The sequence below is a fragment of the Lepus europaeus genome, chromosome 17 (assembly GCF_033115175.1).
Source record: "Lepus europaeus isolate LE1 chromosome 17, mLepTim1.pri, whole genome shotgun sequence".
In the NCBI taxonomy this organism is placed as follows: Eukaryota; Metazoa; Chordata; class Mammalia; order Lagomorpha; family Leporidae; genus Lepus; species Lepus europaeus.
In genome coordinates, this window is record NC_084843.1 from 19,893,243 (window position 1) to 19,921,120 (window position 27,878).

The window sequence follows — 27,878 nt, forward strand, 5'->3', positions numbered from 1 at the left end:
ACGCTATTCCATCTGCATTATATGTGAAGCTTAGTCACCAAGTGTCTGTTCTTGCTCCGTTTAGCAAAGTTTACCTTAGTTCTAATTATGACACAAGTTTGTAACCATCAGAATAACCTTTATTTTCCAATGTAAATGTAAAAACATACCTAAGTTTACGAAAAATTTTTTTAAAGAAATAGAAAATAATGTATTTGTATCATATATAAGAAAATATAAAACGTTTGACAATAGAGGCTTTTGTCTTAAATAACTGAAATGAATTTAGGTACGTTTATAGATGGTAATTAAAAGAATGAGTACAGGGGCGGCGCTGTGGTGTAGCAGGTAAGGACACCACCTGCAGTGCCAGCATCCCATATGGGAACCGGCTTGAGTTCTGGCTGCTCCACTTCCTATCCAGCTCTCTACTACGGCCTGGGAAGGCAGTGGAGGTTGGCCCAGCTCCTTGGGTCTCTGCACCCACGTGGGAGATCAGGAAGAAGCTCCTAGCTTCAGATCAGCGCAGCTACAGCCATTGCAGCCAATTGAGGAATGAACCAGCAGATGGAAGACCTCTCTCTCTCTCTCTCTGCCTCTCCTTCTCTTTCTGTGTAACTTTGACTTACAAGTAAAATAAATAAATCTTTAAAAAAAAAAAAAAAGAGTACACAAAATAAAATTAGCAAAATTCGTATTCCACTAATAATGTAGAGTATCAATGATTCCACATAATTTCTTTCTAAACCTTGCAGATAATACTTGTAGTCTTGAATTAAAACCTCAACCATAATGCTTAGAGATTACTTTGTTCCAAATACTGAATTCCAGCCAATGAATGGGCTAAGTTTCTTTAATATATTCCTACATTCATTTCAGGCTCGCCTCCTTATTCCTTTCTCAGAAGCAGGAATGGAGGTCAGGGACATAAGCAGGCAGCAAACATTTATTCAGTATGTATTTACTGAGTACCTATTACACAGCAGATACTAAACATACGACATTTTAGAAATGTCATCTCATCATCGTAATAGCAACTAAAACAGGTATTTTTATCCCAACTCTACATATTTAGAAAATAAAAACACCAGAGAAGGTAATTGACTTGCTCAAGGCTAGGCTAGCAAAATTCTGTTAGATCTGTCTGATGTCAAAACCTGTCCCTTTGTACCACCCAATACAGACTCTTGCCTTTCCAATCCAGGTCTCCCCACTTAAGGATAAACAACCAAACCTGCCCTCTAAAGTTTTCATTTAATAACAATTTCATTTAACAGTACTAATTTTTGGTTACTATAAAGGAAAAAATGGTTAAAACATAAGAATCATCTTGTGTGTGTTTTCTTTCTCTCTCTGAAGTGGTTCATTTTCTATTCAATTATAAAGTATACAATGACAGGACTCTAGTCCACAAAAATAACACTGAGATGAGACAAAAGAGAAAGATGTTTGAGGGTAGTGCTATTCAATTTGATAGCCGCCAGTCATGTGTGACTACTGACCACTTAAATATGGCCAGTGTGAATTAAGATGTGGCAAGTATTCATTCTGAACACTGCCCGTAAGTATATCAGACTGCAGATATTATAGGAGTCAATGTGTGCTAACTTTAGGACCCACCTACAAGTTACTGCTTCCACATATATCGCTGAAATCCAACCGTATCTATAATCATTTTTCTCTCTTTCATTCAAGTGAAAGAATTTCAGGTAACTGAAGTTACTGCTTAATGAACATTTATCCTCAACAAACTAAAATTTCAGAAAAAGGCACCAGCGGAAGCTTTTTAAAAAAATCAGTAACTTAAATAACATGGTTTTCCTAAAAACTGACCTGTAAGCTGACTTCTTTTAAAAAAAAGACTTATTTATTTGAAAGTCAAAGTTGCACAGACAGGAGAGGGGGAGAGAGAGGGGGAGAGGGGGAGAGGGAGGGGAGGGGGGGGAGAGAGAGAGAGAGAAAGAGAGAGAGGTCTTCCATCCAATGGTTCACTCCCCAATTGGCCACAATGGCTGCAGCTGGGGCGATCCGAAGCCAGGAGCCAGGAGCTTCCTCCGGGTCTCTCACGTGAGTGCAGGGAACAAGGACCTGGGCCATCTTCTCCTGCTTTCCCAGGCCACAGCAGAGAGCTGGATCAGAAGCGGAGCAGCCGAGACTCGAACCGGCACCCATATGGTATGCCAACGTCAGCTTTACCTGCTATGCCACAGCATCGGTCCCAAGCTGACTTTTAACATGAAAAAAAAAAAAAAAACAGCCAGGCTCCTACCAGGTTAAACACTGAATTCAAAGTTCTCAAGCAGTACCTTGACCTTGCATGTGAATGGAAAGACCCTGTATACTCACAGTAAAATGAAAAAGCAATTATATTTTATTATCATAGAGCAAAACATAGGGAAAAACGTAAATATGGCAGATCTTGGCCGGCACCACGGCTCACTAGGCTAATCCTCCGCCTGCGGCGCCAGCACCCTGGGTTCTAGTCCCAGTCGGGGTGCCAGATTCTGTGCCGGTTGCTCCTCTTCCAGGCCAGCTCTCTGTTGTGGCCCGGGAGGGCAGTGGAGGATGGCCCAAGTACTTGGGCCCTGTACCCACACATGGAGACCAGAAGGAAGCACGTGGCTCCTGGCTTCAGATCAGTGCAGCGCGCTGGCCATAGCAGTCATTTGGGGGGGTAAACCAACGGAAAAGGAAGACCTTTCTGTCTCTCCCTCTCTCTAACTCTGCCTGTCAAAAAAAAAAAAAAAAAAAAAAAAAAAAAGACAGATTTCATTCAATGTCCTTGGTACAATATAAAATAAAATGCATTCTTGATGGCTAAACATATAGATCTGATTTATCATAAAAACAAATTAAAATAGTAACTTTTCTAACATGACAAATTTCCTCCTTTACTGTGCCTTATGTAATGACCCACTTGTTTGAAAGCGATGGAAAATTGGGGTCATAATGTCTATAATCTATTTCACTCACACAAATAACCTAAAACTTTTCCTTTTCATTGGAATGGTGAACTGTTTCTCATTTAAATATATTCCTTTCCAATAGGAAAAAAAAAGTCAAGGCAGCCAAATATATGCAGTTTGAATTTTCAATATAATGTTCCGAAACATGTCAGAAACATTTACCATATACATGACTTGCTTCAGTGGTGAGCTTGCTAAAATTGGAACAACATACTGAAGATCAGCATAGCTTTTTGTAAGGAAAATAAGAAAGTTCATGACACAATCCAGGTTTCTTTTTCAGACTTCACAAACCTTCCCTAATTCAATAACAGATTAAAAAAAAAAAAAAAGTAAAAGAAAAAAACAGGTACTCATTATTTCTTGAAAAGAAGTCTCAAATCCATTAACAGATTGGATCTCACCCTACTTTAGGGAAGGTCAAGTGGAATTCTGGCAAAACCTCTCACACCAAAGTTACATAAATAAGGTTAAAAGGCTGGTAATCTGACAAAAGAGAAAAGGCACTGGACTGAGTCACGAATCTCAGTTCTAAGTCTAGATTTATCACAAATAACGTATCTCCTTGAATATGTGTCACTTACACTCAAACAGACCAGGCCCTTGGTTCAGAAATACAGTGCAGGTTCTAAAACTATAAATCCAGAATCTAGATTTCATCCCCCTCTTCACTCCTATATGCCACTACAAATTTAAAAGTTTACAGAGATTCTTGCTTCCACCCATTTAACAGAAAGCCTAAATGATTCACACGAAGGCCTAGTTTTAATATCCGAAGAAACTCATAGGCCTGAGGAGCCCCTGCTTCTATGACTGGAGCAACTGCTGACTGACTGTGCCATGGAGGCAAAGGTTAACTACTACAGTTTTGAAGATTACTACCTCTGGGGCAAATGTTTGACACAAGATTTCAGTTGCTGCTTGGGATGCCCACATTGCATATTGGAGACCCTGCCCATGAATCCTGACTGCTACCTGTTAATGCACACCCTGGTAGGCAGCAGGTGATACAACTACTTGGTTCCCTGCCACCTAAATAAGAGGCGTGGATCGAGTTCCAGGTTCCTGCCTTCAGCCTGACCAAACTCCAGCTGTTTGGGATATTTGAGGGGTGATTTGATAGACTACAGCTTTCTACCTTTCAAAAAAACAAAAAACTATTCCCACCTTTCCCATAATTACCAAACTCCGCTCCCCTCTTTCACCACTATAGAACTTGTATAGTTTGGGGACAGAGTGCCCTCTAATTATAATAAGGCTACAGTTCTTCACTTTAAAATATGGGTAAGAGGCAGGCACTGTGGTGCAGTGGGTTAAAGCCCTGGCCTGAAGCACCAGCATCTCATATGGGTGCCGATTCTAGTCCTGGCTGCTCCTCTTCCATCCAGCTCTCTGCTGTGGCCTGGGATAGCAGTGGAAGATGACCCAAGTCCTTGGGCCCCTGCACCTGCATGGGAGACCTGGAAGAGGCTCCTGGATCCTGTCTTCAGATCAGCACAGATCTAGCCATTGTGGGCATTTGGGGAGTGAACCATCAGATGGAAGACTCTCTCTCTCTGTCTCTACCTCTCTAACTCTTTCAAATAAATAAAATAAATCTTTAAAAATATATATGGGTCAAAGTTTACTGTTTCTAGGTCCTTTGTCTCAACTCCAGGGGTTTGATTTTTTTTTTTTATGATTTTATTTATTTCTTTGAGAGGTAGAGTTACAGTGAGAGGGAGAGACAGAGAGAAAGGTCTTCCTTCCATTGGTTCACTCCCCAACTGGCCACAATGGCCAGAGCTACACCGATCCAAAGCCAGGAGCCAGGAGCTTCTTCCTGGTCTCCCACTTGGGTGCAGGGGCCCAAGCACTTGGGCCATCTTCTGCTTTCCCAGACCACAGCAGAGAGCTGGACTGGAAGAGCAGCAGCCAGGATTAGAACCAGCGCCCATATGGGATGCCAGTGCCACAGGTGGAGGATTATCCTACTGCAGCTAACTTTTGTGGGTAAAATACCCACCTGTAACAGAGCTACAAATTATATTAGGTATAGAAATAAAATTTTGTTTTCACCTAAAATCATCCTAAAACAATTTCTGGATCAAAAATATAGGAGCACTATTTATAAGTGAAAGATGATTACAACTACCTCCTCCCTCTTGCTATATCTCTGCCTTAAGCAGAAGGGAAGCTAGGAAAGGAAACTAATTCAAATAAAAAGAGACAATGGATCAGAGAACCACATAGCTGGCTGTTTCCTCAGGCTAGTTTCAACCTTAAGTTATATTTCTTATGCAGCAATTCATGAACCAGCCATAGGCAGGCAAAAATCTCTAAACAGGAATTTAAAAATAAACAATGAAAAACATTTCTGGAATAATGTACCAGATGGGAGATCTGAGGGGTTTGGGGGTAGGATGAAAATTTACTTTTCACTGTAACACTCTTGTGCCCTATGTGTTCCATGTACTTATATTCCTTACTCTAAAATTAATTTTAAATATTTAAAAATGCAATTGATTTTATAAAAATCCGAATCTAACAATTAAATTTAATTTAGAAGTCAAGTTAATAAAATCATTCCTGGTTTTAAAAAACTCAGTGAGAGGAGCTGACGTTGTGGTGCAGCTAGTTAAGCCAACATTTGCAACGTTAGCAACCCATAGTAGAGTGCTGGTTTGAGTCCTAGATGCTGTGCTTCTGATCCAGCTCCCTGCTAATGTACCTGGGAAGGCAGTAAAGGATGACCCAAGTGTTTGGGCCCATGCTACCCATGTGTGAGAGCAGGATGGAGTTCCAGGATCCTGGCTTCAGTATGGCCCAGACATGGCCACTGTGGCTATTTGGGGAGTGAACCAGCAGACGGAAAATTCTCTCCTCCCCGCAACCTCCACTCTGTTGTTCTGCTTTTCAAGTAAGTAAAATAAATCTTAAAACAACAACAATAACAAAAGAGGACCAGGTGAGCATCTGGTATAGCAGTTAAGACACTGCTTGCTTGGGCTGGCCCTGTGGTGCAGGTTAATCCTCCACCTGTGGTGCCTGCATCCCATATAGGCGCTGGTTCTAGTCCTGTCTGCTCCTCTTAAGATCCAGCTCTCTGCTATGGCCTGGGAAAGCAATGAAAGATGGTCTAAGTGCTTGGGCCCCTGCACCCGCATGGGAGACCTGGAAAAAGCTCCTGGCTTCAGATCTGCTCAGCTCTGACCGTTGCAGAGTAAACCAGTGGATGGAAGACCTTCCTCTCTGTCTCTCCCTCTCACTGTCTGTAACTCTACCTCTTAAATTAAAAAAAATAATAATAATAAAAATAAATTAAAAATCATTGGGGAAAAAAAAAAGGCACTGCTTGGGATGCCTGTATTCAACATACGGGAGTGTCTAGGGTACAGTCCCAGTTGCACTACCAATTCAGCTTCCTGCTAATGTGTACCCTGGGGAAGGCAGCACGTGATAGCTCAAGTAGCTGGGCTGCTGGCACCCATGTGGGTGATCCACATTGAGTTCATCCAGGCCCAGCTACAGGCATTTAGGGGAGTGAATCAATGCATGGGAGATCTGTCTCTGTCTGCCTTTCAAATAAACTAACTAAATAAAAAATTTAAAACACAGCAGAGGAGCCAAATCTCATAATAGTTGTTTCACCAGGAAAATGTGCAAAAAGTCTTATTGGATTGGATTCTCCACTAAATTTGCATAGCCAAAAAATAATTTTGCATGTTCTTTTTTCAGACACTTCTAATAACTTTAAGTGCTTATCATATGCTTACTTATAAAGTTCCAAGATAAACCATTAAATGCTATTAAGGGGACACTTCAAAATGGTACAATGACTTCATGTAATGACAGCATGTATTATTTGATATTGCAATGCCCAATGCTTTCAATTAGTTCTTTTTGTTGTTGATGTTCCACTGCACAAAAATTTAAAATGAAACACAAAATCAGCATAGGGAAGCAGTTTCACTTGGAAACAAAAAGACTATTCTTTAGCCAAAATGATGACTATTCAACATTTCCAAATATACAAATGCAAACAAATCCAAAGACTGTACAACCGGGTAAGAGTTGACAAGCAATAAAACAGATTAAGAAAGAGTCCAAGTGTCTAAAATCTTTACATACAGAAAGGAAAAGACACCTCCAACAACCGCTGAGTCTGACTAATTTATGGTAGTAAAAATTGAGTAAAATGCAAAATCTAAATGTTCTTAAGATTTACTTATTTGAAAGGGTTAGAGAGAGAGTGAAATTTTCTATCCATGGGTTCACTTCCAGAGATGGCCACAAACAGGAGCTTCATTCGGGTATCCCATGTGGATGGCAGGGGCCCAAACACTTGATTCATCTTCCACTGCTTTTCCCAGGTTATTAGCAGGGAGCTGGATCAGAAGTAGAGCAGCTGGGACATGACTTGGCCCCCTTATGGATGCCAGCATCGCAGGCAGTGGCTTTACCCACTGCACCACACCACCAGCCCCCAACATTTAAATCTCTACCCCTAGTGATAAACTCTCCACTGTTCAGCAAGATTTATGGGTTTTCCTCCAGAATGTCTCATTCCTCCCCATCTTAGTCCATTCAGCCTAGTGTAACATAATACCATAAACAGATGGCTTAAAAACATTTATTTCTCACACTTCTGGAAGATGGGATGTCCAAGATCAAGACTATAGTGATTCAGTGTCTGGTGAGGGCTATCTTCCTTGTTCACAGATGATCATCTTCTTGATGTGTCCTTTCAAGGAAAATGGGGTTAGGGAGCTCCCTGGGGTCTCTTTATAAATCATCAATACTATTTCAAAGGGGTCTGTCCCTATGATAAAGACTTCCCAAAGATCCACTTCCAAAACCCATCACATTGGGAAATCAGTTTCAACATATGAATTTTGGAGGAGGAAATAAACACCCAATCAATCTAAAACATTCCCTAATATCGAAAGTCTTAGCTTATTTGCATCTATAAATTCCTCCTCACTGGTTTTTTGTTTTTTGGTTTTTTTTTGCCAACATTCTCCATCAGGACATTCTTCACACTACCAAATTACAGACAAATCTGATTATATCTCTCATCAATTAAAGTAGGAGTCACAGAATAAAATCTAAATGTCTTAATATAGTACCCAAGGTTTGCATGATATGCTGCTCTTTTTTAAAGCATTTTTTTCCCAAGATTTATTTATGTATTTGAAAGGCAAAGTTAGAGAAAGGCAGAGGCAAAGAGAGAGAGAGATCTTCCATCCACTGGTTCCCGCCCCAAATGGCCATACCATTTCTGAACGCATAGCTCCTACATTGGTGTTGGACACAGTTATATAGTATCTTCCCTACCACACTTCTTGCCTGGTTCACACATGCTTTTCTTAAAATGCTGAAAACAGGGCCGGCGCCGTGGCTCAACAGGCTAATCCTCTGCCTTGTGGCGCCGGCACACCGGGTTCTAGTCCCGGTCGGGGCACCGATCCTGTCCCGGTTGCCCCTCTTCCAGGCCAGCTCTCTGCTGTGGCCAGGGAGTGCAGTGGAGGATGGCCCAAGTCCTTGGGCCCTGCACCCCAAGGGAGACCAGGAGAAACACCTGGCTCCTGCCATCGGATCAGCGCGGTGCGCCGGCCGCAGCGCGCCAGCCGCGGCGGCCATTGGAGGGTGAACCAACGGTAAAGGAAGACCTTTCTCTCTGTCTCTCTCTCACTGTCCACTCTGCCTGTCAAAAAAAAAAAAAATTGGGGATAAGTTTTATGTGAATTATAATCTCTCTTTTTTTTAAAGATGTATTTTTTTTTTTGAAAATCAGAGTTACAGAGATAGAGGGAGAGGCAGAGAGAGAGAGAGAGAGAGAGAGAGAAAGTCTTCCAACCACTGGTTCACTCCCCAGATGGCCGCAACAGCCAGAGCTGCACCGATCCGAAGCCAGGAGCCAGGAGCTTCTTCTGAGTCTCCCACGCAGGTGCAGGGTCCCAAGACTTGGGCAATATTCTACTGCTTTTCCAGGCCATAGCAGAGAGCTGGATTGGAAGTGGAGCAGCTGGGACTTGAACCAGCGCCCATATGAGATGCCAGCATTTCAGGCAGTGGCTTTACTCACTATGCCACAGCACTGGCCCCATGAATTATATCTCAGTAACGAAAAAGGAGCAGACATTTTGCCTAGTAATTAAAATGTTTACATCCCATGTATATGGGTTCAACAACCAGCTCCACCCCTGACTGCAAATTCTTGATAATGCACATCCTGAACAACACTAATGATGGTTCATGCAATTGGGTTCCTGTCACTCCTGTGGGAGACCTGGACTGAATTCCAGCTCCCAGCTTCAGCCTCAGCACAGCCCTGGCAGCTGTCAGTATTTAAGGAGTGAACCAGTTGATGGGATCTCTCTCCCTGTCTTACAAATTAAAACCTAAAAATATTAGGTTAAGTGTTATACAAAAGGTAAACATAATCCTTTCATGTACCTCTTAAACAGATAAATCTGTGATGATAATTTTTTTAAAAGATTTATTTATTTACTTGAAAGTCAGAGTCAACACAGCAAGAGGAGAGGCAGAGGTGTTCACTTCTCAACTGGCTGCAACTGCCAGAGCTGTGCGGATCCAAAGCCAGGAGCCAGGAGCTCCCTCTGGGTCTTCCACTTAGGTGCAGGTGCCCAAGGACTTGGGCCACCTTCTACTGTTTTCCCAGGCCATAGCAGAGAGCTGGATCAGAAGTGGAACAGCTGGAACTCAAAATAGCACCCATATGGGATGCCAGCTCTGCAGGTGGTAGCTTTACAGCACAGCGCTGGCTCCAGTGATATTTTTAAGAAAGTAAATATCATCTTTGATTGGCTAAAAAAATTATTTGGAATTGAGTGTTTCATATTTTTAATTATAGGTATGGTGAAGATGGGAAGGTCATTTTTATTAAGTCCTTGCAAACATTTATAAGCTAGTCCTTGCTCTCTGAAATCCATATAAATGCTTTTTGTTGTTTTGCTGTTTATTTGCTTTTGCTTACCCAGGTCATCCCCATGAAACTGGGTAATTTGACTTTGTTTTAAGATTTATTTATTTGGAAGGCAGAGTTATAGAGAGGCAGAAGCAAAGAGAGAGGTCTTCTATCCATTGGTTCACTCCCCAAGTGGCCGCAAAGGCAGGAGCTGGGCCAATCTAAAGCCAGGAGCCAGGAGATTCTTCCAGGTCTCCCACGTGGGTGCAGGGGCCCAAGCACTTGGGCCATCTCCTACTGCTTTCTGGGGCCATAGCAGAGAGCTGGATTGGAATTGGAGCAGCCAGAATTCATACCGGTACCCATATGGAATGTAGGCACTGCAGGCAGCGGCTTTACCCACTATAACACGGTACAGGCCTCAGGTAATTCGTACACACACACACACACACACATTCACCAATGATTTAACAAGCATAGGATAACAAAAACTTCCTCCTGATTTCAATCTCAACCAGATTGGGTGTGGTAATTCTTGCTTCATTTAACTTCCTATTTAGAAAGCAATTTTGTTTTAGAAATAAGGTCTACATTTGTTGTTTTAGTTGTTCTTGTGTCTATATGATCATATGCATATGCACACACCCTTTTCCTGGTATTTTTTTAAAATTGAGAAGTAATCCATGTACCATAAAATTTACTCATTTACAATGTACATTTTCGTGGTTTTTACTATATTCACGGTGTTGTGTAACCATCACCACTATCTGCCTCAGAACTTTTTCTTCATCCTGAAAGGAAACCCAACACCCATGAAGCCATCACTCCCTATTTTCACCCTCCTCCACCTTCTGGTAGGCACTAATCTCCTGTCTTTGTAGACTTGTCTATTCTGGACATTTCATATAAATGGAATCATAAAATATGTGGTCTTTTGCACCTGACTTCTTGCATTTCGCATGTTTAGAATGTGTCAGTATTTCATTCCTTTTATGACTGAATAAGATTCTACTGTATGGATAGATAGCATTTATTTATCAGTTTCTAGACATATAGGCTGTTTCTGTTTTCGGCTATTATGAATAATGCTGCTATGAACACTAGTGTACAAGTGTTCAATTTTCTTATGTATATACAAAGGAATAAAATGCCTGTGTCACAATGCTAACTCTGCTGCTGTTTTAAATCATGTTAACTCTGCTCCAGACTGTTCTATTTACGTATAGTCACACACGTTTTAAAAGGCAGTAACACTTTTTTAAATCTTCACATTTTAATTAAAAGAAAACTGTTTTGGGGCCAGCACTGTGGCAAAATGAGTTAAGCTGCTGACTGTGATGCCAGCATCCCATATCATAGTGCCAATTCAAGTTCCAGCTGCTCTACTTCCAATGCAGCTCACTGTTCATGTGCCTAGGAAGGCAATGGAAAATGACCCAGCACTTGGCCTCTGCCACCCACATGAGACACATGTTTGTGGCTCCAGGCTTCAGCATGGTCTGGTCTGATCTGGGCATTGCGGCCATTTTGGGAGCGAACTAGAGGATGGAAGATCTCTCTCTCTCTCTCTCATTCTTGCTCTTTCTGTCACTCCACCTTTCAAATAAATAAATAAATAAATGTTTTTTTAAAAAAAATACTAATTGTGAGGCCAGTGCTGTGGCACAGCAGGTTAAAGCCCCAGCTGCTCCACTTCTGATCCACTTTCCTGCTAATGTGCCTGGGAAAGCAGCTAAGGATGGCTCAAGTCCTTGAGCCCCTGCACTCATGTGAGAGACCTGGAAGAAGCTCCTGGCTCCTGGCTTCAGATTGGCTCAGCTCCAGCCACTGTGGCCATTGGGGAGTGAATCTCAGCAGACCGAAGACCTCTCTCTCTGTCTGGACCTCTCTCTGTAACTCTGTCTTGCAAATGAATAAAATAAATCTTTTAAAACATGAAAATTATTTTATCCCTGAAGAAAATACATCCTTTGGGACCAAGTGTTCTTTTTCTTTTTTCTTCTTCTTCTTTAAAAAGTTGTATTTGTGAGCTGGCATTGTGGCATAGTGGGTAAAGCCACCACCTCCTGCAGTGCCAGCATCCCAGATGGGCGACAGTTCAAGTCCCAGCTGCTCCACTTCTGATCCAGTTCATTGCTAACGTGCCTGGGAAAGTGGCAGAAGATGTCTCAAATGCTTGGGCCCCTACACCCATGTGGGATACCTGGAAGAAGCTCCTGATTCCTGGCTTTGGATCAGTCCAGTTCGGGCCATTGCGGCCATTTGGGGAGTGAACCAAATGACTACACAGTGAAAGATTTTGTGTCTCTCCCTCTCTCTGTCTGTCACTATTCCTCTCAAATAAGTAAATAAATCTTTTTAAAAAAAAGTTATATTTATTTATTTACTTATTTGAAAGACACAGTGACAGAGAGAGCAGGCGACATTAGCAGAAAGCTGGATTAGAAGGAAAGGCAGGACTTGATCCTAGGCATTCCCGTATGGATGCAGGCAAGTAGTAGCTTACCCTACTGTGCCACACACTTAGTCCAAGACCAGGTGTTCTTAGAAATTAAAATTAATTCAAGATTTTACAAGACAAAAAACACCTTCAATGAATAGAAGTACCTTAAATTCTCACCAAAGTAAGGTTTATTCTAGTGATCGAAAGGATTAAATGTGTACCTATTTAACAAAAAGAAGAAAATAACAACTCTCAAATTTATAGTCAGTCTGTAACTATGCACTGATCTCAACTCACAGCAACTTCCAAACAGATATCTAAAAGACATGTGAGGGACCGGTGTTGTGGCACAGTCGGGTTAAGCTGCCCCCTGCAAAGTCAGCATCCCATGTGAGAGCTACTCCATCACTACTCCTGGTTATTCTACTTGCGATCCAGCTCTCTGCTAAGGTGTCTGGAAAAGCAGCAAAAGCTGGCCCAAAGGCTTGGGCCCCTGCTTTTGGCCCCTGACTGCCACTGCAGTCATTTGGGGAGTGAACCAGTGAATGGAAGATCAATCAATTTCCCTGTCTCTTTCTCTCTCTCTCTCTCTCTCTAACTTTGCCCTTCAAGTAAATAAAAATCTTAACAAAATAAAAACTTTAAATAAAATACATGTGAAACTCAATATGTCTCAAACTAAACTCCTATTCTCTCCAAACTTCTCCTCCTGCAGACTTTGGCTTAGGCCCCAAACTTGATGTCAAATTTCATTCCTCTCACATATACCTATGCCAGAGTTAGAAAATACCATTGGCTCCATCTTAAAACTATATCCATAAACCAATCAAATCTCACCACCTCTACCACATCATCTCTCACTGAGAACATTGCAGTGAGATCACTGCAGATAAGCAATCTCCCTGCATCCACACTTGCCCTCCATTAGTGTAGAATCAAAACACAAAGTAATTATCTTAAAATATATGCCAAATTATGTCACATCTCCACACTAAGTATAGGGCCTGGAAAATAAATGCTCAATAAATATTTGTTAATGAATAAATGAATCAATAAAGAACAAAGCTGCCCAAAAAAAGAGGGCTAAGCAGATGTTAGAGAAATATGTATGAGGAACTAACATTAGCAAACATAATAAAGTCATGATAGGAATGGAAAGTACCAATTCTGGAAAAACACTCCACAATGTTCCTACAGCTTGCTTTAGGAAAACTTTAGGAAAATCCACCTCTTTCCATTGTTGTTGAAAGGGATCTGTCCATTGCCAAGAGCCCTTAGCTTCTGAGGAACTGAACCTTTGGGAGTTGACAAATTCTGAAAGTGATTATGTCCTTTTTTCTTTTTGTTTTTTTTTTTTAAGATTTTATTTATTTGAAAGTCAGAGTTACACAGAGATAGAAGGAGAGGAGGAGAGAGAGAGAGAGAGAAAGAAGAGTTGTTCCATCTGATGGTTCACACCCCAATTGGCTACAACGGCTGGAGCTGTGCCAATCCAAAGCCAGAAGCTTCTTCCTGGTCTCCCACGTGGGTGCAGGGGCCCAAGGACTTGGGCCATCCTCCACTGCTTTCTCAGGCCACAGCAGAGAGCTGGCCTGGAAGGGGAGTAACCGGGACAGAATCCGGCACCCCAACCGGGACTAGAACCCGGTGTGCCAGCGCTGCAAGGTGGAGGATTAGCCTGTTGAGCCACGGCGCCGGCCAACACCTGCTACCTTTTAAAATGTACATCAGCAGGAAGGTGGATGGGAAGTGAAGGGAGGATGCCAACTGGCACTATGATTTGGAATGCAAGCGTCCCAAGTGCTAACTACTGTGACCAAACACCTGCCCCTCTCCTTTCTTTTTCAAAACAAAAATAGTACTTGTATTTTCTAGCAGAGGCAAAAATACCATCCTAATTAATCTTCTATGCAGTCAAAAACAATAATAAGTTTAAATAAATCAGCAGTATCACAGTGTTTAAGGGCATTAATTCTGAGCTCAAATCTTGTCTCTAACATTTATTAATTGCATGATATTCGGCAAGTTACTTCACTAAACTTCAGATAATTTATGTAAAGTACTTAACATGATCTTTGGGGGGGTTAGTGGAGTAAAAAATATGGTTACTAATGAAATAAGTATATATAACAGACATAACAGTCTAGCATATTTTATATTAATAATTTCAAAACTTTATTTCAATTCATATTGTCAAAATACCTTCTTGTCTGCCTCTGGCAGGCCTATTTCAAGTACTTTAAACCTCCACTGACCTGTAAGTGGTTCTACTATCTCCAGTTCCTCCCACAGCTACTACCACAGACAGTTTCTTAATAACAAAACAGGAGACCACTTGCACAGACCAGACCAGAACAACAAAACCCACTCTGAGTGACTTCAAATAGGTATCACTGCCTTAGAAACTGAGACAGTATCAAAATACTCAAATACTCTTAAAACCTCAATTTTAAGCAAATGGTTTGTTTGCTGATTTTCAGTCGGAGTATATCTTGAGATCTTTGTCTGCAAGGAGCCAGACTTACTAAATGAAAGATGTCTCATTAAAACAATTTTCTTTATCATTGAATTTAAAAATGATTTCACCACTGCTAGACTCTTTTTTAATATAAGCCCAATAACTTCTGAAGGCCTCACCTTTCCCATGCATTCCAACAAGTGCTGAATTAGTTCTTCATCATGTGTTTAGGCCTCCCGCTGAGAAACATAATTAAATTTGAGCAGGCAACAATTCCCCTTGGTACCAAGATCCTGTCAAATCCTCCAAATGAGTCTGGGCCTGGATTCTCCAGGAACTTGCTGATAGCTCTGCAAGGAAAACTTAGGAGCTGTTCAACTTGATGCTGGCTATTCAGTAGATGGCACTCCTCCCTTTGAGCCCAAATTAAATGAAGTCCAGGAAGTATCTTCCATGGCATTCGGGTGTGATACAAAGCAGGGAATTCTTTGTTCAAAGCACTTAACTGATAGTCACAATCTCTCTGGAAACACATGCATCAAAAGCAGATTGGTCAAGTCAGCCACTTTAAAAGAGCCCAAGGAGATTTTGTTGCTTTTTTGTTTGTTTGCTTCTTATTTATTTGAAAGTCACAGTTGGAGAGAGAGATCTTTCATCTGCTGGTTCCCTCCCCAAATGGCCACAATGGCCAGGGCTGGGCCAGGTTGAAGACAAGAGGAGCCAGGAGCTTCTTGAAGGTCTCCCGCATGGGTGCAGGGGCTCAAGAACTTGAGTCATCCTCAGCTCATTAGCATTAGCAAGGAGCACAGCTGTAGGGACTTGAATTGGCACCCAGGAGAGGCTGGCACTAAACATGGCAGCTTAATGTGCTGTGTCACAGCAGGGACCCCAAGATTTTGGTTTTAAGACATCAAACACCAGGGACGGCGCTGTGGCATAGCTGGTAAAGCCGCTGCCTGCAGTGCCGGCATCCCTTATGGGCACCAGTTCGAGTACCAGCTGCTCCACTTCTGATCCAGTTCTTTGCTATGGCCTGGAAAAGCAGTGGAAGATGGCCCAAGTCCTTGGGCCCCTGCACCCGCGTGGGAGACTAGGAGGAGGCTCCTGGCTCCTGGCTTCAGATCAGCGCAGCTCTGGCCATTGTGGCCAGTTGGGGAGTGAACCAGCTGACGGAAGACCTCTCTCTCTCTCCCTCTCTCTCTCTGCCTCTCCTTCTCTCTATGTAACTCTGACTTTCAAGTAAATAAATAAATCTTTTAAAAAAAGACATCAAACATAATATGAATCACCTAACTCAGGTGATTACCAAGTAATCAGCTTCTCAGAGCCTTCACTATGTCAAGAAAATTCACTCTTGTCATTCAGGCATAATATGCCCCTTCCCTATTCCATTCTGTGATAGTGGTGCCAGACTCTCAGCAGTTAGTGACCAAATTCTTGTCTATCACACATGTCATTAGGGTATCTAACAATAATGAAGTATTTATAGAATTATGATTTTTATCATTATCCACATTCACCAAGGCAGAAAATGAGATGTATTACTTTCAACATTTCTGAGACGCACTAAAAAGAATCAAACATTCTAATACAAAAATCACTGCAAAGCTAGCTTTGGGGGGAAAAAAGACTAAAAACTGTTTAATGCTGCATGAATTTCAGATCCACTGATAACATTTATTTTACAAATACATAATGGCTCCCAACTATCAAGTGATAAAGTTTCTCACATATGTTTCAGAGATATTTATTTGAAATTCAAAAGGCAGACAGTGTGGAGAGAGAAGAAAATTCTTTCTAGCACAATCTCCAATTGCAAGCCTAATTTTTTAGCAACCAGATATACATCACCTTAAAAATTCCACCTTTCGGGGGCCAGTGTTGTGGCGTAGTGGGTAACCACTGCATGCAGTGCTGGCATCCCAATTGGGCACTGGTTCACATCCCAGATTCTCCACTTCTGATCCAGCTCTCTGCTATGGCCTGGGAAGGCAGTACAAGATGGCCTAAGTGCTTTGGCCCCTGTACCCACTTGGGAGACCTGAAAGAAGCTCCTGGCTCCTGGCTTCTGATCAGCCCAGCTCTGGCCGTTGCAGCCATTTGGAGAGTGAACCAGTGAATGGAAGACTCTCTCTCCCTCTCTGCCTCTGCCTCTCCATAACTCTTTCAAATAAATAAATCTTAAAAAAAAAAAAAAAAATCCACCTTTCTCTTGGAGAGAGAGAACTCAGCCTTCACAGTAAGTCAAAAGAGAAAAGCAAGGTAAGAGGAACAGAGCTTTAAAGTTTTTTTTTTTTCTTTTTTAAAAATGATTAGGAGTGGGAAGAAAGAATAAAAACAATGTATCAACCTAAATGCCTATCTCTTTCCCCTTTCCACCTCTTACATGCCACTCAAGCAGAGCAGCAAGGAAGCATTCTACTCATCTGAAGCACTTATCTCCATTCACAACTCTACTTGAGAGCTAATCAACGCCCTTCCTAAACCACTTTCTCAGATATTAAAAAGCTAACTTTATAGAATCTTTTTCTCATGTTCTAAGAAGATAAATGAGAAGAGAAATGACAATGCAACTAATAGTTGCTGGCTCTAACTTCTGAAGGATTAAAAAGTACATTGGCTTTAAGAGTCCCTTGGGAGGCCTTAAGCCCTAAAATATACTTCTTTAGATATACCAAGTAAGTCTAATTATCTCTATCATGAGGACTCTGAATCAACCCATCTCTCTGCTACAGTACTTAGTCATTCCAGCAGATCAAAAGATGGCACGATGAGAATACTGTATGGAAAAGGAAATGTTGTCCTTGCCCAGCGTGAGCTGAGTCACTGAGAAAGAACTTCACAGAAACACTGCTACTCGTGACAAATTAGACATACACCAATCTCCAAGATAGTAACAGCTCAGCACTTCTCCAACCTGCTTGTCTCCTTTGTTTTTTTAAGATTTATTTATTTATTTGAAAGGCAGAGTTAGAGGCAGAGGCAAAGAAAGAGACTCTTCCATTCACTGGTTCGCTCTCCAAAAGGCCACAAGGGCCGGAGCTGGGCTGATCCAAAGCCAGGAGCCAGGAGTTTCTTCCAGGTCTCCCACGTGGGTGCAGGGGCCCAAGAACTTGGACCATGTTCTGCTGCTTTCCCAGGTGCATTAGCAGGAGCAGAGAAGTGGACAAGCGAGGAACTGAACTGGTGCCCATATGGGATGTCGGCACTGCAGGTGGCAGCTTTACTGGTCCCCCTGCTTGTCTTCTATATTGTTGGAACTGTAGCCCATCTAGTAGGCAACCAATAAACAACCACGGGGGGCTAAGTTATACAGGCAGAGTGACTCAAACCTATACTGTTCTGTCCTTTCTCCTTCCATCAAGAAGGTGAGCATTTCCTTGGTGGGGGAGAGGCAGAGTAAGAAAGTACAAGAATCAGCCAACAGGGATATGAGAAATAGTGAAAATAATAACAATTTCATATGTGTCACTTGGAGTTAGGTTGTGGTTTTGCCTAATTCACTGTTTGCCTTAGTGTATACATGAGAGCATTAAAATGATTTTGTTTCACTAACATACACAGTATAGTTCCTGACATTCATTTTAAGAACATTATGTTAGATCGGCGCCGCGGCTCACTAGGCTAATCCTCCGCCTTGCGGCGCCAGCACACCGGGTTCTAGTCCCGGTCGGGTTCTAGTCCCGGTCGGGGCACTGATCCTGTCCCAGTTGCCCCTCTTCCAGGCCAGCTCTCTGCTGTGGCAAGGGAGTGCAGTGGAGGATGGCCCAAGTGCTTGGGCCCTGCACCCCATGGGAGACCAGGAGAAGCACCTGGCTCCTGCCATCGGAGCAGCGCGGTGCGCTGGCCGCAGCGCGCTACCACGGCGGCCATTGGAGGGTGAACCAATGGCAAAGGAAGACCTTTCTCTCTCTCTCTCACTGTCCACTCTGTCTGTCAAAAAAAAAAAAAAAAAAAAAAAAAACATTATGTTACTGCCTTTAAATTTCTCAGAAATAGGAGCAAGCTTCAGGCTGGGAATACTGCACCTCCCACTGGAGTGTCTGGTTTTGACTCCTGGCTCCAGGTCCTGAATCCAGCTTCTTTCCAATGCAGACCCCAGGAGGCAGTGAGATGGCTCAAAAATTTGGCTCCTGCCCCCACGTGGGAAACATAAATGGCATTCTAGGCCCCTGGTCTGGCCTAGTCCAGCTCCCAGCCCTTGGAGGTATTTGGGGGAGTGAACCAGTGAATGGGAGCTAATTCTCACACTTTCTCTCTCTCTCAATAAATTAAAAAAAAAAAACAAAAAAAACATATATTACAGAAGTGGTTTCATCCTCTAATTGGCTGCAGGAAATTTTTACCTTTTGGAAATCATGTATGCCCACTGCAGAATTTTAATAACCCTAGATTCAAATTGTAGCCTTATTTGAGGAGGCAGCAGATTTAAAGGCTGGTTAATGTACTGCCTACACATAGTATCTTTCAGGAATTTGAAACAAGGAGGTTTCAAAGTTCATCCTGCATCAGCAAGACCTACCATCTCCAACTAAGATCTAAATAAAGCCAACTTTTTAAAAAATGTATGTGTAATGTATATGGTGGCACGACATCAGGTAAAGGCTCAATTTAGATCTGGCCTCATTCCAAAGACATAAACATATGCTGTAGCCTACACGTCGTGTACAAAACAGCTCTGCTTTTAGCGTAGTTAAAACTAGTCTACACTATCTTCTCAAGAAACAATTTTAAAGATTTAAGTCCTGGCTCTGCTTCTGGATTTCCTGCTAACATGGACTCAGGAGACAGCAGTGATAGCTCAGGTAGTTGGATTCCATGCCAGCCATATGTGGGACCTGGATTGAGTTCCTGATTCCTAGCTCTGGCCTGGATAGTCATTTGGGGACTTAAGAAGCAGATGTGCTCTTACTCTCTGCCTTTCAAATAAATAAACATTTAAACACACATACATACAAAAATTAGAAGCAAACTTATACGAATGATAAGTTTTTTAAAAACAAGTGTTGGGGCCGGTGCTGTGGCATAGCAGGTAAAGCCGCCGCCACCTGCAGTGCTGGCATCCCATGTGGGTGCTGGTTCGAGACCTGGGTGCTCCACTTCCTGTCTGGCTCTCTGCTGTGGACTGGGAAAGCAATGGAAGATGGCCCAAGTCCTTGGGCCTCTGCACCCGCGTGGGAGACCTGGAAGAAGCTCCTGGCTCCTGGCTTCAGATCAGCGCAGCTCCAGCCATTGCGGCCAGTTGGGGAGTGGACCAGAGATTGGAAAACTTCTCTCCCTCTCTCTGTCTTCCTCTCCTTCTCTGTCTCTCTGTTTAACTCTGACTTTTAAATAAATAAATAAGTCTTAAAAAAAAAAAAAAAAAAACCAAGGGTTAGTTTCTTACTTTTTATACCTTTTGGTACTCATGCTACTATTAGGATTATACTGGATACTGGACAACTCTGTAAACCACACTCATTCTTTGAGGTTTCTAGGATATTTTTCATTAAACCGCTCCTTCAAATGTAGTAAGTCATGTCCTAGAAGCCTGAAAGAAATTAATAGAGCTTTTTCAAAGATATTCAACCAAAAATAATTTAAGGAAACCAGAGATTGATTATCTATGCATCCTAAGGCTTTAGGACAAGTAAAGCAATTTTTTTCTACAATTAATTTGATCTTTAATCTTATTTTGAGATTTATCCAGATATAAAGAGATGCATCATTAAAATCAAACATGCTATAAAATAAACAATAAGTCCACAAACCTCTTTTTACCCAATTTTCAGATAAAGTCGTTGCTCTATGAATACTGTTGATACTCAACAATTATTTACTGAATAAAAGCCAAGTGAATTACTTTTAACTTTCCCTGAAAAAGAGACTCTTCCCAGTAGTATGTTTTGTGTGTGTGTGTGTGTGTCCATAATTAGCTACTGCTAGAAGAAAAATAATTATCCTTTTTCTGTGGCCCCCACAACCACAGGAGATATGTTCCAAAACCCCTAGTGGATGACTGAAACCATGGATAATATCAAACCACATAATATGCTCTTTTTTCTATAAATAGATACCCATGCTAAAGAGTAATTTATAAAATAGGCACAATAAAAGATTAACAATGATAAAATAGAACACTTACAACAATACACTGTAATAAGTTATTCAAAAATTATGAATTGTTTCTGGAACTTTCTATTTAATACTTTGATTTTTTTTTAAAGATTTATTTCTTTAAAAGAGTTACACAGAAAGAGAGGGAGAGCCATAGAGAGATTTTCAATCTGCTGGTTCACTCCCCAGATGTGTTCACTCCCGCAATGGCCAGGGTTGGGCCAGACCAAAGTCAGGAGCCAGGAGGTTCTTCCACATCTCCCATGTGGGTGCAGGGGCCCAAATACCTGGGCCATCCTCTGCTGCTTTCCCAGGCACATTGGCAGGGAGTTCAATTGGAAGTAGAGCAGTCAGGACTCAAACCGGCACCTATATGGGATGCTGGTGTCACAGGCTTTACCTACTACACCACAATGCTGGCCCCTACATTTAATATTTTTAGACCACAGTTGACTCGGTAACTGAAACCATAGAAAACAAAACCTTGGATGGCGGGGGGGACTACCATAAATTCACCTAACCGATAAGACATTTTTTCCCCAAGTCTTAGTGAAAGGCTTCTAATTTGTACAAGTACTTTAGCAAATACCCTTGATACATACAACTCATTACGTTTGAGTTGTATATATTACATTACTGGCTTTTGGCCAGTAGAATTTAATCTCTGGCAGAACCCAAAGGATCTCATACAATCTCACCTATAAATATTGTGGTTGGGTCCTAAGTTCAAATGATGAGCATTAACACAGAAGATATGAAATAAAGTATTCAGGCATTCATTTTGAATCTCAATGCCATGCCAGCCTATAACCACTGAATTTCAAATTTGATTTGAATAGCTTCAAATTGGTCTGTGTTTAAAAGGAAGAATATCACTCTTTGTTAAAGTTTTTTTTTATTCAAACTCTACATTAATATTTTCAAAGAAACCTGAAAGACTACTAAATATTAATTATGGTTAAAAAAAAAAAAAGAGGTGTGGGGCCAGTGTCATGGCACATTAGTTAAGCTGCCACCTGCAATGCTGGTATCCCATATTAGTGCCAATTTGAGACCTGACTGCTCTGCTTCTGATGCAGCTCCTGTTAATGCACCTGAAAAGGCAGTGGAAGATGGCCCAGGTGCTTGGGTCCCTGCCACCCAAGTGGGATACTCAGTGAAGTTCCAGGCTTCTGTGGCTATTTGGAGACTGAACCAGAGGATGGAATCTCTCTCTCTCTCTCTCTCTCTCTCTAACTCTGCCTTTCAAATAAATAAAACTTTAAAAATAAAGAAGTGTTAATTTAGTGTGAGAAGCAGGTTAGCAACCGTGTCTTCAATATACTTGTGCTTTCTTAATTCAACATACCTATATTCAAACTTTTTTCTAATAGTAACATTTCACTAAATCATCAAAAGACATGTCAGCTATCTACAATAATTCTAAACACTATTTAAAAACTCCTAATTTAGATTATAATTAATTTCTTGACATAACAACTAAAACAGTGAAGCAGCAACACACAGCTCCTTAAGGAATGACACAAAGTATAAGGTACAAGTTATATCTTTTCATTTAATTTAGAAGAAACTTAATTTAGAAGGAAAGTTAATTTAGAATAAATTTAAGCTAAATCCATCTCAGTTTAATGTGGTACCCAAAAGGAAGATCAAGCCTACAGATTTCTGGCAGAACCAGAATTTCCTATGGGCATTAGTACCCCTCTGGGCCACTTGGAACTCTACTCAACTGACAAGCTTAAAATGAAAAAAACTTTAATCTTCTCTAATTAAACAGATAACATACTCTGGCATCTTAGTAAAACATATGTTGTGTGTATCAAAAAACAATCTTCTTTCTTCCAAAGTCAAAAGGTGACTACTTAATACAGATTAAACACAAACCTTCTGATGTAAACACAATCAGCGGTATTAATACAAGAGGGTGTGGCTAAATGCTATGTGCATCTGGTAGTCTTCAGAATACTACAAACACCTTTCATAGATTTGTAAAGATTACCATGAGTGAAACAGTTCCAAATTCCAGTGGTGACACAGGCCCTGACTCTGGGTTTGGAAACAGCAAGATACTTAGCCTGTCCATGCCTCTGTTAAATCACTGGGTTGTTCAGAGGATTAAGTAAATTAAATCATATAAGGCTCTTAGAATATTGCCTGGCACAGAGGTAAAGCAAGTAAACAATGGCTGTTACAAATATCTGCTGAGTCTTCATGCACTGAGCAGCATGATAAAACTAATTGCCTTCAAAACACATGTCATTTTACATACTGATGATAAACAAAAAAGCACTTACTGGATACAGACTCTATGTCAAGCACTTTACATATCACAATGTGGTTAAGCTACAGTTCTGACAGGATCTCTTCATTCTATGAACTCAGTTGTTCAGAGTTGGGTTTCCATGTTTTCATGTCATTTCTTCCCTCCACTGAAATACTTCTCATTCCCTCATCATATATGTACATGCTGCCACCAATGACTACTCCTCAACTAATTTGAGATGTGGGAGATTAACCAGCTAACCAGCTGTAAGCTTACCTGTGACAAAAGCACTCGGTCATGATAAGTCTACTTCAGGAAACCTTACAAACCTCCTAAGTTGAACACCACCTTGTATCTAGGCTTTAGGATTGTGTGAGTGGTGAGCTGTGTTGGTATTATGTCCTCTAAGCTTCAAAACACATTCTGGTTTTACAAAAACCAAATCCAGATCATTGAGCAGAATTCACATTTATTCCAGTATAACATTATTGAAAAGTGGGGTTGGAAAAAGCAAAGTGTACAATATAATTTTCTCATTTTCAGTCAACATTATGAAAATATAATCCTCTTACCATGCAAAACACAGATTTCCTAAGTGCAACATGATCACCTACATCATGTCAAACGTTTGCCAAACATTTCCTGATATCATACATGTCAAAAGCTGCCATCTATGGCAAGTCTCAGACCTATCTCAAAAACTCCTTCAGTTACATTTAACATTCAAAATAGAAACACGGCTGTTTTTCTTTAAAAGCAACTATTACCAACATGCCAGCAATTTAGGTCAACTGTAAGAATTAGCATAAACTGAGCTCTTTAGACACACGAAGAGTTAAATATAGCAAAAGTGGCCTTTTTTTTTTTTCTGGTCCTCCCTCTGCAAAATTACTCTGCTGGCTTTTAGCAAAAGAAAATGAGTTTCTGTGCAAGCAGAATGGAGACAGATTTAAAACCTTTCTACGAATACTCCAAAAGTAACTTAACCCTACAAACGAGTCAGTCCCAGATCGTCACTACAAACCTTAATGGTCAAGCACATTAATTTAAAAACGACAAATTACAATGTGCTCTTACTTTAATTCCCTTTAATAACAGTCCCACTAGCAGTCTTCCAAAACCAAAGGATGTACCTGGCACCAGGTACATGGAATACGTTCAAAGAAAGCAACCATTTCCTACAGCTCAATCTAAGAAGTTGCATAATTCAACGTAAAAGTGCACACACGATTACGTAGCTGGTCCCATCCCTCAGAATCTTATCAATTCCTCCGTCAACCTTGCAAGTAACCCTCACTCCAAGCCTCTCGGTGGAGTTGAAATCCCATACCACTCTAGTAGGTCAACTCCAGCAGGACATGTGCCAGGGATATTAGTGGTTTTTGCTTACGCTCTCCATGTTCAACGGGCACCTACTGGCCATTAAGTCTCCACAACGACACAACAGTGCCTCTGAGGCCACTCGTGGCTTTTCATTAGAGGCCCAGCTTCTTCTACCTGTCTGCGGTCTGGCCTCAGCTCTGGCAGCATTCCTCCGAAGCGGCTGGACCTGCCCCAACCACCCGCGAACCAGATCCGCGGCCAACTCTGTTTGTCACCCCGCGCAGGAAGCGCAACCTAACGTGTGTACGTTTGGAGGGTGGTGTGTGTGTGTGTGTGTGTGTGCGCGCGCGCACGCGCCGGGGGGATGGGGGCGCAGATGGGGGGGGGGTGTCCAACACTTCCACCCTGTAACACAAGTTTTCTTAAAGGAGGAAGAGAGAAACGGAACAAGCCACCCCTCCCTCCCTTTCTCCTCCACCTTGTCCAAGCGCGGGAACCTCCCACCCTCTGGGAGCGCACCTTCGGGGCGGAAGGACCCCCGGACCCCCCAAGCTGCAGCCGGGTCTTACACAGCTCCCGGCCCTCGCAGGGGAAAGCAGCAGCCGCCCGAGAGCGTCCGGCCCACGCCGCGCGCGCCCCGGAGCCAGCCCGCAGGTACGCGCCCCTCACCTGAGGCGCGGGAACGGCTAACGCCAAGTCCCCACCCCCGCGCGACCCCCGGGGAGAGTCCCCGAAGCCAGCCCCGGTGCGGGCGCCGCGTCCCGGCCGAGAGCGGGGGCGGAACGCCGGCGCCTCGCGTCCCCTCAGGATTACCTCGCAGCGCGCAGCCGGCTTTGTGCTCCCCTCCCTCTTCCTCCGCAGCCGCCGGGGCTGCAGCGGTCGCCCGATCCGCCGCAGCCGCCTCTTAAGCGCCGCACCGCTCCAAAGGGGAGGGGAGAGCCAGGGGAGGGGGCGTGAGGAGGGAGGGACCTGGACGCCGAGCCTCGTGCAGCAGGAAGCTGCGACACCTGGGTCACCGACGCCTCTCGCTTTCGCTCTGCTTTGGAAATATATAATTTAAACCCCACTCCTTCCCCTCCCGCCCCTCGCCCTGGCGACCGTTACGGGTTGGCGGCTCACGCTCTGGCGGGACTGGCCGAGCTTCCCCCGAGCGTCCCTTGGCCCCGCCCTAGCCCCGCCCCCTAGCGCCCGGCCCCGCCTCCTCTAGGCCCGCCCCTCGCAGCCCCCGAGCGCCCCCCGAGCGTCGCGGCACCGCCTCCCTGTGGTTCCGCCTCTCACAGCCCCTCGCGCGCCTTGGCCCCGCCCCTCGCGCCCTCGCGCACCCCGGCCCCGCCCCCTGAGCCCCCTCCTCGACCGCAGCCTCTGCATCGGTGAAGCCCAGGCGCGGGGGCCTAGGGACCCCGGCCACCGGGAGGGCCTGTTGCGGGGCGGCTGCCTGGCGCCTCTTCAACGTCCTCCTCCGGCTGTGCGGCTCGGATCTGTGGCGTCCCCTGAGGGCCGGAGGGGGAAACTACCCCGACGGAAACCCGACCGCGAGGGGGAGGGGGCCGCCTCGGAAACGTCTACCGCCCTAACCGGATCGAATCCCGGCGCCGCCACCAAGCTGGAGGCTGGGGTCGCGGCTTTCAGATTTAGCCTCCACCGCCCACACGGGCTGCCGCCTCTTCTGAGGGGGAGGCCACTGCCAAGGTTCCACACACTCCGCACGCCCCCCGCGTTGGAGGGGCCTGGGTTTCCCTCTCGGCATGGCTGCTTTGGGGGGCGCCCCCTTCTCAGCTCACGACTCCCCCGAGGAGCTGGGCAGGGGCGCCCTCAGGTCTGGACCCGTCGGAAACCCTCGCTCGCGCTCCGGCCCCTGGCCCCTCGCCACCTCCTGAGAACTGACCTCAGGGAGGCCAAGGGACCGGGCGCCGACCCCAGCGGCCTTGGAGACGAATCCGGGGCCGAGCAAACTTTGCAACTCACGCCTGCGGGGCTGTGGGAGTGGGGGTGGGGGTGCATCCACAGGTGACACCGGGCCGCCCACCCGCCGCCGCCCGGGCGCGCTTCCCACCCCAACCTGTTCTCGACACAGCCGTCCCGGCGGCGCGCGCCTCTGGCCGCCACCCGCGGCTCGCACAGCCCTCCCGCGCGCACGTCCTCCGCGGGCACGGAGGCGCCCGCTGCACACCCCCTCCGAGCGCCATTCCGGTGATTCACGCCCCTGGGGTCGACCCCACCCTAACGCACACGGCAAACTTCGCTCCCCACCCTGATCTGCCGTGGCTCCCAAGGCACTGGCGACCGTCCACTTCATTTCCTTCCTCACCCCCTCGAAGACCTCTCGCCGTCCCCCTCATCCTCATCCCCGTCTCCTCCCGAAAAATGCGCTAATTAAAATGTAGTTTCCTCTTCCCACATAGGAAGTGTGGAAAATGAATCTCATCTTGGCACGAGCTGGGATTCCTTTTATCCTCGCTTTCTCTCTCTCCCCCGGACTGGGGCTGCACAGATTTTTAGTCTACCATCATCCCCCCGTTTGCTCAAAATCTAACCATGCCTTCATATTTTGAAATACTCCTTAAGAATGGTAGGGATACGGCTTCCCGGCTTTGGGAAGAAAACAATATTTTTTTTAAATGCTCAGCCTGTCATTTTATTTGGCGTTTTAAAATATCTGCAGTATTTGAGGAAGAGCTTGGGAGTGGCTGGATGTGTTCTTGCATTTAAAAAGCCAAAAAAAAAAAAAAAAAGCTTTGCATGCATTACGGTTGATCTTTATGAATTGCAAAAAAAAAAAAAAGTATGCTGAGGCACACATCAGATAATAGTCACCAGTGTACAGGGCATCTGCCGGTCACAAATCTAGACACCCCCCCCCCCACCTCCAGGAAGGCAGATTCACATAATTCATTTTAAGCATGTCTGGCGAACCGCGTTTCCACGATCGTCCCCTCTCCCACAGCTCCTGGACAAAATGGATACAGACTCTGCTCACCCGCCGAAGAGCCGCGGCTTCCCGGAGTCCCGGGCGGTGGACGTGCCTGCGCCTCGGCTGTCGAGGTGTGCCGTCCGCAGTGCTGCACAGGAACCCGCTGAGCCCCACACGGCGGCGGCGCGGCTTCCCCGGGGCGCAGTAGTAGAGTGTGTGACTTCGTGGAGACTCCACGATTACCCTTGGGCGCTCGCTGGGGAGAGGAGGCGGAATCTTTCTTAAAGGAATGGGTTTTGTTTTTCCTCTCCACTGTTGCTTCGCGAGAAGCAGAAAGGGTGGAATCAGGCAGTTGGGTTGGTTTTTTTTTTTTTTTTTTTGGACTGTGTAGAAGCAGTACAGCTGTGGGAGGTCAAGGTTAAAATTAATTGGGTGATCGAGGGACTGAAGCTCTGGTTTTTAGTGTGAGTCAATGAGATGCTAGAAGCAACAATTTTAAAGAGCCCCAACCTCAATGGCAAAAATAAAA

The 27,878-nt window shown here is 43.9% G+C and overlaps 1 protein-coding gene across 3 annotated transcripts in view; it reads right to left on the reverse strand.

The window, feature by feature from the left end:
* The window catches only part of ADD3 (adducin 3), a 176,868-nt gene extending 149,325 nt beyond the window's left edge, over positions 1 to 27,543 (reverse strand). The window contains exon 1 of one of the 3 annotated variants that reach the window (XM_062215331.1): positions 27,407 to 27,543. The gene's annotated coding sequence lies outside the window, so the exon portion shown is untranslated. Of the gene's footprint in view, positions 1 to 25,251; positions 25,516 to 27,406 lie in introns of those variants that run through there. The other 2 variants (XM_062215330.1, XM_062215329.1) reach the window with 2 other exon arrangements.
* Between the last annotated feature and the right edge of the window lie 335 nt (positions 27,544 to 27,878).